Here is a 14,573-nt window from a genome sequence, read left to right on the forward strand (position 1 = left end):
GAATATTGAGAAGAATTATTAATAAAATATTTCAAGATAAACGTGCAAGAGAAAATTTGGAAAATTGTAATATAAGAATAATAGAATTGGAAATTATAAGACCAAAACTGCGCTAAAGAAAACTTAATCGATACAAACTCTTGCTAAAAAACTGTTATACAAATTAGATAAAAAATATTAATTTTCCGGTTAAATTAAATTGTAAAAGAATTGATAAAGATCACAAAATAATTAAATAAAAAATTTAATAAAATTCACAATGGTTAAATTTTCTAAATTAATCAATTAAACATCAAAAATATAAACATTTTTGTAAGTTTCTGAATAATTCTGAAATATTAATAAAAGTATAATTAATTAAATATTTATGTAATTATTAGGTATAGCATCTCAAACAATTAAAATATTATTGATAACATAATATTTATGTATGTGTTATCATTTTAATGTTGACATAATTTTAAAAGGTAATTTTTTTCTTTCTATTGAATTCATAAAAATTTAAAGTTATTATAATTTTATAATCATTAATTAAATATTAAAGAAACACATTCCACCACTTTAAAAATACAATCGATTTGAAAAATATAATTTAAAAAATTTTTGTAATTAAATAATTTTGAACAACAACAAAATTATGGAGAATTAAAATTAAAATTGTAATACAAGAGAATTCGTACTTTAAAAAATTTTATATTTTTTTATTATAATGTACAAAAAAATATTTATCTAAATATTTACAATAAATTTCCCATATTTTTATTGTAATTAATTTTTATACATATAACAGTTTATTCTTATTAGTTATTATTTAATTCTTCCTTTATTTTCCTATACTATTTTTACATGAATTGTTGGATTTAGAAATTAAATGTTATATAAATTCAAAAATAATGAATGATTTATAATCAATTAATCATTATACAAAATTTATTCTATATATATTTTTACATAAATAATAATAACAATAATTATTTATTTCCAACTTCAATATAAAAAAATAAATTTAAATAAAAAATGAAGTTATTTCAAAAACTTGAATATAATTACAAAATATAATAATTATAGTGTTTAATTATAAATTATAACAACTGTACTAATAATAAATAAATACGTAACTATATTATAATTAAATTTAAGTGTAATACAAATTTGTATAATAATAAATGTGAGTCTAAAAATTATTCTTATAAATATTCAAATATATACATGAATTTTATATAATTATAATATTAAAATAATTTAGAGAATTATTATAGTTTATAATAATGATTAATTAAATAACATAACAAATACATAATAAATACACCAATAAAACAACACTTATAATAATACAACAAAACAAAATCCTTCTTTTATTTTTAAATTTTCTAAATATTTACAATAATATTATAAATCATTTAAAATATAAATTCATATAAATAAATACATAAATAAAATATATGAAAATTAAGATAATAAAAACCTATATACATACTATATTCTCATATACAACACTACAAAGTGTATAAAATTCGAAATAAATACAAAAAAAAAAAACACAACAGAAAAAAAACTCAAGGATTTGTTGTACCAGCCACAACAGGGATCGCAAATAAAATAAAAAAATTTGCATATTTATAAATAAAATTTAAGCATTTTTTTTCCATATTTTATTTATATTATGTATTATGTATATAAATGTACATATACATAAATCCAATAGTACATATAAAAAATATAAAGGTAAATATAAAATATAAAAATAAATTATAATTGCTTTTTAATAAAAACGTTTTTTTATAAATATATTTTAAGCACAATATTATTATTTATATACATTATGATAATATTGCATATACTTAGGCACTTATTCGTTTTATGTTCTCATAGATTATAGTTGTGTTGTAAACATTGTGCGGATAATAAACAACCTTCAGGCTATGTACCTATCTATAAAGTATTTTTCATATTGAATAATGTAAAACAGTTTTGCCTGTTAAATTTTATTGTTCTTGCGTTTTTTTTCTAATCTCTAATAATACGTATTAAAAAAAAATTTATTATTTTAATATTTAATTTTATTAGGGATTAAGTTTTTTTAAAAAATCCAACACTATAATTAAATTTTGATCTAAAATTGAAATATTTTAGAAAAAATATTCCCGCATTGCATTTTACCATATTTGCATTATTGACTTTATTCGTTTCATTCTGTCAGGTTATACTCCAAAATAGGCGAAGAATATTTTCAAGAACTTTGACATATTTCGAGGGAGCAAGCTGAAACGAAGTTCAAGTTTATATTCGTGAGAACATTATTTGTATTGGAAAAGTTTTCAAAATCGTAAAAATGAATTTCCAAACTTATGTTGTTTGACAGAACGACAATTTGTTCATTCTTCAAACGTGGGATGATAAAAATAATACAGAATAAGAGCTAATGTATCAGATTGTCAAAACCGATTTTGAAGTGAGTGACTACGCAAAACCGGTTTTCAGCCATTCTTTAAGTAATTTTTCTCTTATGTGCCAACCCGTATGAGTATCAAATTTTAATGGTTAATACAGATATAAGATAAACTACTGGAATAATATTTTTTTCTACCTCCTTCTCTTCATAATTATTATTCCTATGAAATTTATAAAACTTTAAATTTCCGGGCACCCATTCCTTTAACTCAAATAACACAATATATTGTAATTTAAGATTCAAATAAATTATATAGAATTCGATTTTTAAGGGAAATTTATTTATTAAATTTTTGACTAGACTTTAGTTTGATCTCAATTGCTCTTTTTATTTTCATGGATTTTCGCCTATTTTAAAACTGGATTATACACTGTTTCGGCTTTCAAATCAAACTATGACTACTTGCATTCATTCGGCAATTGCACGTTTTTAAAAGAATGTTTTCTGTAAAAAATTTGTTTAATAATATTGCAAGGAATTGAAATTTCTCTTAGTAAATGAACTATATAGTAATCTAAAAGCTGTAAATATTTATAATATGGATTGATTTCAATAAGATTTTTTTAATATTATATTAACTTTATCAGAATGTTATCTAAGTAATCATGTTTCAGAAAGAGAGAAATTACATAAATAATAGTTTGCTACACCCCCACCCCCCCCCTCCTTTCCGAATGTTAAGTAATTTCTTTACAGTTTCCCACTCTTACCACTTCATATCACATTTGAATCTTAAATTAGAACTCAAATGTATATAGGCAAATTTCCAATTAAATCATTAAATTCAAAGAATTATAACCCAAAACTGTTTTAAAAACCTGTCAAAAATATAAATATATTAAATTTTAAGAGGTTCAGTTACCTACATAATTTGATTATATGAGAAAATATTGTTGTATTTTTAAAATTTCATTGAAAAGCTTTTTGTAATTCATACTCGCACTGTATACGCCTACATATACCTAAATTTTCATTAATTTTCATTTATTCTGATTTCAAAATTAAAATCTAGATCATTAGGGAAAATTCTTCACATTTTTGTTTTTATTTTTTTCTTCTTCTTCTTTATTATTTTTAATATAGCATAAGACTATTGATATTAAATTTAGCGAAAATCAATTTTTAATATAAATTCCACTTATTTTTCCCACAGAATTTCATAATTTTTTTTTTACCTTTAAAATTATTTTTGTTTCCATTTTTTTCTAAATCTTTACAGCATTTTTCTAATTATTTTCAGTTTGAATTTAATTAAATTTGATTGAAGTACAGGATATACATTGATTGAAATTTGAAATTGCGAATTGAGGTTAAATGATATTTTCATATTATAATATTTTATTTTATATTTTTTTTCTGTATTTTACAATTATAACTAACACCAAACATACTGATATATAATATATAAACATATACACAATAATATGTAACTAGTATTGAATTATCTATATAGATATTGAAATTAAATTAAGAGTTATTTTTATATTTCCTCTCTAATTATCAGGAAAAAATATTACATTTGAAAATTTTAAATACAAAAATTTAAATTGTAGAAGGAAATTATTTTTAAATGCTTGGCTTATAGCCATCAAAATTCGTTTTGTAACTTTGTTGGAATAATATTTCGTTCTGCGTTTAATAAAATCAAATTTATGAACGAATAAGATTGAACTGATGTGTCAGTATGTCAGAATAATTAGGATTTTTCATAGCAATTATGCAATTCACGAAAATATGAAATTTTCATGTTGCCAATGAAGGCGTCATATTATTCTTATTTTTATTCTATATAATGTTTATTGTACTAATTTCATTGTACGTAAAGTATAAAATGCTGTATATGAGACTGTAGTGTTGTAATGAATTTTTTATATCCATAGTAATAATTTGTCATGGTTACATAAATTTGATTGCTATTATTATGCTAACATAATTGTCTAATTAATCTCAAATACCATTTTTTTTTTCCTTTTTCACTCTTAGGAGGAGTATAGGGGTAGTGCATGAAGTCATGCCTTAGTTCCATAGCGTCATAGAGTTAACTAGGTATAGGTGACAAGCCTGCCGTAGATCTCCAATAAAAGCTTGGCCATTTTAGGGCTAATCAAACTTATCATCTAAAATCTACGATGTCAATAATAAAAATTTTTCACTTCCGACCTCAACCTCAATTGTTACCTAAATTTGAATTCGATTAAAATGCCGATTTCTACTTTAACACTTAGTTTTCTTGATTCCGATCCCATACCTCCGTTTACCCTGAATTTTAAGAGTCTAAATGAGTTACTTATAAATAAACCAATTGAAACATATTACACATAAACAAGTATTACACGGAAAATAATCAGTTATACATTTTAATTAAGAGCTTGAATTCAAAGAGTTTGTATAAATTCTCACAATATAATTACTGTGTTTGGCGCTTTAAGCTAAAATTAATTAAAATATAAATTGCATGAGTGAATATGCATAAAAAAAATTTATAATACTTCAATATAATTTTTTATTAAAAAAAATTTTTGAAATTTATAAAATGAAAAATTTTTCACAAATTTTTCTTCCACTAAATTTACTTTACCGCATTTAGTTTTCTGTGATATTTGCATACAGCTTCATAAAATTTTCCTTTTGGCAACATTTTTATTTTCAATGGAATTTTTTTTTTTTATTTAGGTAATGTAAGGTTTATGTAGTTTTTACCAAGAATTCATTAAAATTTAGACATTGTCATTATTTAAGTCATTGTACAAAAATAAATTTTCCCGAATAAATCTTACACCCATTTTACTCTAAAATAATATTTATTAAGAATTGAAAGTAATTTTTTGAAAATGTTGCCAGAAAATTTTGTCAAAATTTTAATGAGGTCTAATTATTTTAGATGTTAAACAATCTTCTAAAATTATTCGAACTGGTTTTAAAATGAAATTGCAGTTCACAAAAATTAATTATAAAATTATGAATAATATTGTTATAGAAATATACTGTGCTGTGCAGGTTGAAAGGATAATTCCAGAAATTGTATGAGTAATAAGATTTCTTTGGATGATTGGCGTAAAATTGGATTCGGTTTTACATACAAATCATGTGCTAAGCCTTATGGCAGTTACTGAAACCATTATTACTTAGATCGTTTTTTATTAAACAGGATCAAAATTTTTTATTCTCAAATAATGAAAGTTTTACTAGTTAGAATAATAATTTCGATGTATAAATGACTTGGCAAAGTAAAATTAATTTATTCAAAATCGGGAGATTCGCTAGAATATAGAAATAGAGGAGTTTTTTTGCAATAGAAACATGTTCGAGGGTTTATGGATTCTAATTTTAGAGATTGATATTCAGAAATACAATTTCGGTATATGTGAACAGAAAAATTGAAAACTCAATTAATAAAATTTTTAGAAAAATTCCCAATTTCTTCTATTTCACATGTTTTCGTTGATGCAGGCCATCTGTAATCGTCAGAATAATATTAAATAAGTTTGTAATATAAATCAGAATCGAAATGCATTTATGTAGAAAATTTTCTTTTTCTGTCTTAAGACCATATAAGTGTACACTTATTTTGAAATTTCAATAAATTCATTTAAGACTCACATTGTTAAATTTTAACATCACAAAAAGGAGATTTTATTCTCACACCACAAAACTCCTTTGTATAATATGTACATATTGTATATGGTATGTGTGTATGTAAATTATAAAGTTGTATCAAAATATTTCTAGTTTTTGTAAAATGTTTCTGGTATTTGCTTTTAATTTTATGTCACTATTAGCACCATGTAATTTAATTAAATTTTAAAATTCTATTAAAAACTTTTACTTATATTTGATGCAAAAATTTTCAAAAAAGTTTCAAAGAATTCAAGTCTAATACATCGTAATAAAAAGAAGAAGAAAAAATTGGAATGTCTAAATAATATTATGGAAATTTTAATGAAAATTCAATTTGTAGAAAATTTCGTATAGTTTTACAGCTAAATTTAATAAAATTCCGAAACAATGGAAAATATTAAAAGTCAAATGTTTTTATAATCTATAAGAATACCAAAGAATGAAATATGAATAAGTTGCATGAAATGCGTCATGCATAATCACCGTGCAATTTTGCAATCAGTTTAGAATTTTGAATATTTTCAATTAAAAGGGATAATTTTTTTACTTCATTTACCAAGCTCCACATATTTAAAAATGTTCATAATGTTTCGGAGTTGGAAAGAAATAAAGTCGGAATAGCTAAGTAATTAAAAAAAATTCAAATTTCGCAGGATTTTTAATTTGAATTAAATAAAAATTGCTCTTCTAAAATAAGTATACCTAGAATAAATTTCTATAAGAGGCATTATTAGAAACTCCATGAACTACTTTACAAAAAATCCTCAACAAAATGAATTTAATTAAAGCAAGAAATTCTTTAATTGATAATCATTGGGATCTAGCATTTATAGAAGTTTGAATCTCACCAACTACTTAATAATTTATTGAATAGATATTCGTAAATGATTTAGTTAGGGGAGCATTTATATTTTGTTATTTACAGTTTTAATATTCTTTGGGAGTTTAAAATTATTCATAAATTCCTAGAAAATCCCACACAATTTTGCACTTAACATGTATAAATCAATATTCTTTATGGATTCCCCTTTTTGTTATAAGCCAAATAAGAGATTACTACAACTTTCAACAACTATTTTCATCCATGGTCCTTTATATAATGCAAACATTATTAAAAATTATCAATTTATTAAGAAACTTTTTTATTGCGGTACTTCATTTTATTTAAAATAGGTTAAGTTGGATGATATTTTCTTCAGAATCTAGGGCAATAAATAAATTTTCTATTTTTTTAATTAAGAAAATCATTTCTCTTTTTTTCCATTTTTTGTTTAAATAATATTTTCCCATAGTAAATCAATAGCTCTATAGTTTCTATGCCATTTAAATGAATAAAAGTACAATTCTTCTTATTAATTCCTTTTTTGTATGAAATATTTCGTGATTGTTTGAGTTCAAATGAACTAGAAAACAAAGGAATACTATTTCTTACTCTAATTTTAAATAAAAGAAAAAGGATAATATGCTGGTTTAAAAAAAGGTTATAACTAATAAATATTATACTTAATATTTAATTGTATATTTTCCCTTTTTATTCCTTTTAGCTTTCATTCTATTTCTTTATACAATAAAAGAGAATTTTTAAAGGAAAGAAATTCAAAAGAAGTTTAAATTTATATAAAATGCTTACGCCTCAAAGTATGCATGTAGGTAGCAATATTTTTGTAACCGAATTTTGTACATTAATAAATTGTAATTTTAATTTCAAAAGATAAATATTAGAAAATGAAAATGATCTAAGTTTCAAAGGTATTAAAGTTTCAAAGCGTATGGTACACAGCACCGCATTAGCATTTGCAACGAGTGCCACATAACAGAGGTGCCATTAAAAGCTGAAAAAAAGCACTAAATTTTAAAAAACAGAAATGTTAGTCAATTTTTTTCTATTACGTGTTTTATTTCCCCTTTAGGGTGTCGAACATATCAGACCCCGGTCTGATGATACATAGGCAGTTTCAATGTTATGAGATCAATATTTACGCTTTTAACATAATATTACAAGAAATAGTATATGGACTACCAGTGCGACGATGATGCATTGTGGAGAATGGGAGCAAGCACACCTCTTCTTGGGCCGGAATCCTTCTGCTGAATCGGATCACATACTATTCGTTGGGATTTTGGGAACTAAGAAAGGAATGAGAAAGAAAGCGGTCAGAGGAGTCTTACGACTATGGTAGGCAAGGAGCTCCTGTGAGATTATGACAAGAATTGATTTAAAAGAATTAAACATATGGGCAAGAATCAGGTGAGAATTCTCACCGGGGTCTTGTCGAGTCGCGGCAGACTTAAGCGATACCTCAGTTGGCTGAGCATGGAAAATGTTTTTCCTAATTATTTGGGAAGGATAGGGAAACCGAAATACACCTTCGTGGAGAGTGTAAAGTTCTTGCTCATAGGAGAAGAGAAAAACTGGGGTCTTTGCTCTTAAGGTGGCAGAGTTGCGGTATTCCGGATCTCACAAGTTGCTTACGGTTGTCAGGAGGATGGATCTCGAGCATCTGTTATAGAATATGCCGCGCACAGAAGGGAGTGGGTGCGCACGACGGATCTTTATATAAGATCGCGGTGCATTGTTGTACAAATCTACAATCTACAAAGATTACCAAATGTTAAAAAATATAAAAATATTCTTTCAAATATATATGTAACATACTATACCTCAAATGCAACGCTCCAATTTTTCTTATCGGCTCACAGTTAACCAATTTATAGCTTTCTTTTACGGCTCCACTTTAGTCACTCCTTAATATACCGATGATATTCCCTTATCATCTCAAAGTGTGAGTATCTGTTTTTGTTTTAGTTCCTTCCCGGGTCATGTGATATTTGACATATTATTTTTCGCAGACAACTATAGTTACCCACACTTGCAATATCATAATAAATACAGTTTTGAATTTTTCAAATCCCACAATCATTACTAATTTCTTTCTGCCCTTTCAAGTGACTTTATTGAAATTTTATTAATGATGGTAAGCTATTAAAAGTTTTGATATCCAATATGATTTTCGATCAGTACGGTTAACCAAATAACCATTTCCTTCAATTCCATAAATTATTGTATAACAAATGTAATAAAAGTAATATCGATGTTAAAAAATATTTTTTAAATTTAATGGTAATCTATAACAGATAGGTTAAATTAAAAAATATTTCGCGGTTTCCCGTATATCAAAATATCGAATACGTGATAAAATAATTCTTGAAATACAAAATTTCTGTGCATATTTATTTTATTTTTATTTTTTTTCCTGTAATCTTAATTTGTATAATAAAAGTTAATTACTTCCTTTACTTCATTAACTCAAATACAATTACTATAATATACATAATATACATATATAACTTTATATGGTATATAATAGCGTCCATATTGAAAATTTGCATAATATCCCTCTGTGGTTAATATGATAATATTTATAAAATGTCAACCTCTTAATATAATGTCATTGCATATAGGCTTGTGAATATTGCTAGAATAATTAAAAGATGTTTTTGAAGCATTAAATTGATAAAATTTATTCTTGTATTCAATAAACCATATAAATTTCAAAAGGAAACCACAAAAATACACAAATTTTAATTGGATAGCAGTGTTTCGCAAACTTTATTTTTTTAATAAAAAATCACAATATAATAGGGAACAGTAGCAAGTTTCAAATGTTAACAATGTTAAGGGTATTTATTTATTTTTTCAAGAATGGTTTCCTATAAAACGCAAAATATATTTGAAATCTGCAGAAAAATGTTGGAAAAATCTCAATTAATAAAATGTAATTTAGGACAGCAAATGTAAAAAAGCCGCTAATTTGGATTGGTAAACCACGTGATTTAATAATGAACCGATTTCTGATCAGAATAAAATACTATCAACTAAGTAGACTACAAAATTACAGGTTTAATCACGATTTTAACAATGACATGATGGTATGTTATAGAAGGTGTACTATAATTTACATAATAGAGATAAATGTTTATGAAACACTGATTTATTGCTTTATACAATAATATTTATATTGCCGTTTAATGTGTATACTGTGTCTATATATACATTATGTAAAATATTTAAAATCGCGTCCATATTTCAAACTCTTATAACTTGACCACATTGAATTTTATAATGATGATTTTAATGTAATATTGAATTTAAAAGGGCACAAGAGAAATGAAAAATCATAGATATTTTTTTTTTCTCTTAATTTTGAAAATTGATTCATTTTGATCGTTATATAGAAAAGGTTGCTTCATTTTATTTCTTTCTGTTAATATTCAGTAAAAATAAATTGTATTTTCTTTGAAAAGGTATACTCGTTTTCGAGCTACTGTACTGTTGAAAAAAAGATACCAGATTTTCATGCCTCTAATAAATACTCATAACTTCGGATCCGATATAGACATCCGAAATGGAGTAAACATCATTGGGCTATTTTACAGACGATTTATTTTCTTATATATACTCCTTTCCTAGCTCTACAGGCTGTAGCCACTCATACAATGTTTTGCTAAAAATTGATCAAACAATTATTCTTGAAATTTTTGCCACCTTATGCGAAACACCCTGTATATATGTGAAAAATATTTTAACTATTTTTATGAGCTTTTAATTTAAAAGTTTTTCAATAAAATTTATAAACAATTTTTGTGATTTGTTTTAAGATTCTTAAGAAATTTTTATGAACACTGTCTTAATAAACCACACACATCTGCATTCTTGTTTTTTAAAACTTGTTATTTAGAATTTTTTTATATTTCATTCACTCATATATAAAACTGTTATACGAACACATCAACATAGTCAACTTGTAGTAAAAAACTAGCTCTTGAAAGTTAGATAATAATTTTAATTTATAAAACTAGTTAAAAACTACTTCTGAGTATTATTCTTAAATTATAATGCTATAAAAAAATTATAGCCAAGGATAATATTTTTAAAAGGAAAAATAAAAAACGGAAAAGAATCCTTGACTTTCAACTTGAAAATCATACAAAATTTTCTTTTTGTTCTCGAAATCCTTAAAAAAACAAAATGTAGTAAAATTTTTTGATATCAACATACTTGAAATGTTAAAAAGAATAAGTATACTTTATAGCATATGCAATTGCAATAATAATTAATTATTTTTTTTTTATTATTTTAAAATTTAAAATTTCATTTGACAATATTTATAAAATATTATAACATCACTGAGTTCTTTGTAATCAAGTTTTGTGTAGCATATGCCACAGAAAAATAAAATGAAAAAGTTCTTAAAAATTTTTTATTTTCATTGACCTTGTCTTTGTATAAAGCCTATAGTATATTTTCCTATTAAATGTATAATTACCTTCATTTCCTTTTATAATAACTTGAGATAATCATAATTATTATCCTTTGATAAAATTATTTGAAATTATATTTTAAAATCTTTGACAATCTTTCTTTGATTGTAACCTGTCTCTAGTGCGTATGTAAATAAAATCAAAATATGGAACGACCTACTTATAAATTTGTAAAAGTTTTGATTTAAATAATGTTTTAATTTTTTTTTTATTAAAAAACAATTTTATATACTACATACATATAACAGATAGTCTATGTATTTTTCTAAAATAACATATTTTACACAAACTTTATGACTTAACATTTGGTTGCCTAATTGTTAGAAATTTGCGGGACATTTATTATTGCCCTGTCATTACAATTCCACACATATCTATACCCTGGAGTGAGTAGCAATAGTGTTTTATAAGAAAATGTCACTAATACAAAAAGGCTCTTCTAGTTTGAATTCTTAATTTGATTCAGAAAGTCCCGCCTAGCATTAATCGGGACACATTTTCAAACTATTACAGAAAATACTTTACCTTATCCTGTTAAGAGCAGAGACGGCACAGTTAATATTGACTTTTAACCTTGCCCATTTTTTTTCAGGTAAATCATGCAGAGACAATGTTCAGTGAGCACTCTATTCACCAGTCTCAAGTTTGGACTACACAGTGAGATCAGCTCCTTCTCTCGCTTCATAAACTTCTTGGAACGAACCATTACTAGGTGCCATCATTTCGGTCGTCTTTAAGGGCTTGAAGTATCGCTGTCGTCCGCACTCCACAGCAAGGCTCACGCTTGAAAAATGATATCGCCACCCCCTTACGAGCTAACTCATCAGCTCTCTCGTTTCCTTCAATTTCTTGATACTCTCGCGTCCCATATTAGCGTCAAACTGTTGTACTTAACCAAAGCCCCGGGGACATCAACTCATTTCATAATTAGATTTGATGCTACCACGTCGGAAGTAAGTGCCCGAAAAATAGTCTTAACTATCCTCCATACACTAATGAGAAATCATAATGTAACACAAACTTGATTGAAACAATAAGATCGCTTAAAATCAAAAACTGCTAAAAAATTTACTAATCTATTGCAACATAATCGCCATTTAAATTAATAACAAAAGTTTTCGGATTTAAAAATTTTACTATAAAAAATTCAATTTCGTCGTGAGAAAAAAATTAGAGAATGATTTATTAAAAAATTATTCAAAATATTTTTTATAATTTTTTTTTTGTTACAAATTTGTTATACTATACAAATATAAAGTAATTACATGTGATTTATTATTTAATTATTTCATTATTATTATAGTATATGGACTTAATTAAATCATCAGAATCACCATGTGACAGGATGTGAAATAATAAAATTATTTTGACTGACACTGACAACCATTTGAAATAAAAGCTTAAGTATATACACACATAATAAACAATATGTATGTGTGTATATACAAATATTTAATTAGCATATCATTTAATTATCACATCGCTTATTTCATGAACATGATAAAAATTGTATATTATCCTATAAATATGCAATGAACAGAGAAAAAAAATAAAAACACTTTGTAGTATCATAGATTAGATATACATGCAACACAATACACAAGCAAGTCACATTAATGCTTGTATAATAATTATTAAAAATAGCCTTGAGATAAAAAATTTTTTTGAGTGAATGCCGCAAAATGAATGTTAAATGATGAAAAAATCATTCTATGAATTATAATTATTTTTCTATACATTTGAAAAAAAAAAAATTTTAAAACGGATCTTTGTATTTTTTCACTAAAATTTTCCATTATAATAATTAAATGGCAATATTTGAAAAAGAGGCAAAACGCAATTTTATAAAAGACGTCTATTATGTCACTCATAAAGTTTGCGAGAGGTTTTTAAAAGAATATAAGAGAAAACCATTAATAATAAATCAGATTTGTTCGGTTTCTCTGTTTCCTTTGTACTTTACATCCTATTTTCTTGATTTTGTTTTCGTTTTTGACAACATTGGATTTTTAACACTAAATTTCCTCTTTTCGCCCCATTTGATATCCTTTTTTTTAATATGTAGCAATAAATTCCAATTAAAATATTTTAGCTAAGTAATTCTTTAAAATTTCAAAGTATGCCTATAATGAAAATGTCGTGATTGTGAGGAGGGTTTCATGACCTTCTATTATATTTTTTTTCGCTTTTTCAATGTTCTTGTTTCTAATTTAACTGGACAATTTTTTGAGAAAAATAAATGAAACCATTACCAAGGGTAAGAATTAATCATGAAAAAAAAAGCGTTTCGATTGTAATACAAAATTAATTATTTAAATTTTAAAAATATTTATCACGTTGAGATAATTATTGTTATGATTGTAACAGTAAATATCGTGTTATTTTTCAAGTGTCATTACAAAATTCATCTATATTGGTTTAAGAGTATGAAAATACTTGATAAAAGTGTCAGTCACATTGTTGCCGATTTTAAATAATTTTAACTAAATTATTAGATTCCTCAGCAATTTTTTTAATTTCGAAAAATCTCATAGGCTCATGCATTTGTACTTTAGTGTTACAATAATTTTAAGCAGTTTTGTATGTTATACTCATAAACATAATCCTATATAATGTCCAGGGTATTAAAAATAAATAAAATTTTAAAAAATGTCTTTGTAAACTTCAGAATGATGTTTTTTTGCTTATCAGTGGTATAGCGTTCTTTTTTGTTTTCTCTTAGTTGTTATTGTGTATGTTTGCGCCTGAATATGACGTGCCTCAATGTGACGTCAAACTGTGTTCGATTTCATCTATTGTGGAAAAAATTTGTTGTTTTTTTTGTGTTGCATTTGACATTGTGTTTGAGATTTTTTCAGAAAAAGTCACAATTTTTGTTTTGTCGTTTAACTTTTGTTAATATTTAAATAATAATCGCAACTTTTAATCTAAAAAAAATTATGAATAAAAAAGAACGTTGTTTTTAATAACTTTTTTTTTTTGAAAATAAAATATAGGTTATGTATAAATATTAAATTACATAATCATATGAAATATTTTATTTAAAAATTTTCTAATATTTTTCTTGACACATACTTCATAGTAATGTAGATCACAAATTATACTAGTTGCCAAAATTCAGTCCATCTATATTGTCCAATTGTTTTTCATTTTTATAACTCACAGGGTGGACATGATATAT

General features: G+C 24.6%; 1 protein-coding gene across 1 annotated transcript in view; it reads left to right on the top strand.

Annotated features, from left to right (window-relative positions):
• Window positions 1–1,327: 1,327 nt before the first annotated feature.
• The window catches only part of LOC129607886 (protein amalgam-like), a 105,523-nt gene continuing 92,277 nt past the window's right edge, over window positions 1,328–14,573 (top strand). The window contains exon 1 of the mRNA XM_055519123.1: window positions 1,328–1,725. The gene's annotated coding sequence lies outside the window, so the exon portion shown is untranslated. The remainder of the gene's footprint in view (window positions 1,726–14,573) is intronic.

This window comes from Condylostylus longicornis, unplaced genomic scaffold (genome assembly GCF_029603195.1).
Source record: "Condylostylus longicornis isolate FDR11 unplaced genomic scaffold, ASM2960319v2 ptg000030l, whole genome shotgun sequence".
NCBI classification, from domain to species: Eukaryota; Metazoa; Arthropoda; class Insecta; order Diptera; family Dolichopodidae; genus Condylostylus; species Condylostylus longicornis.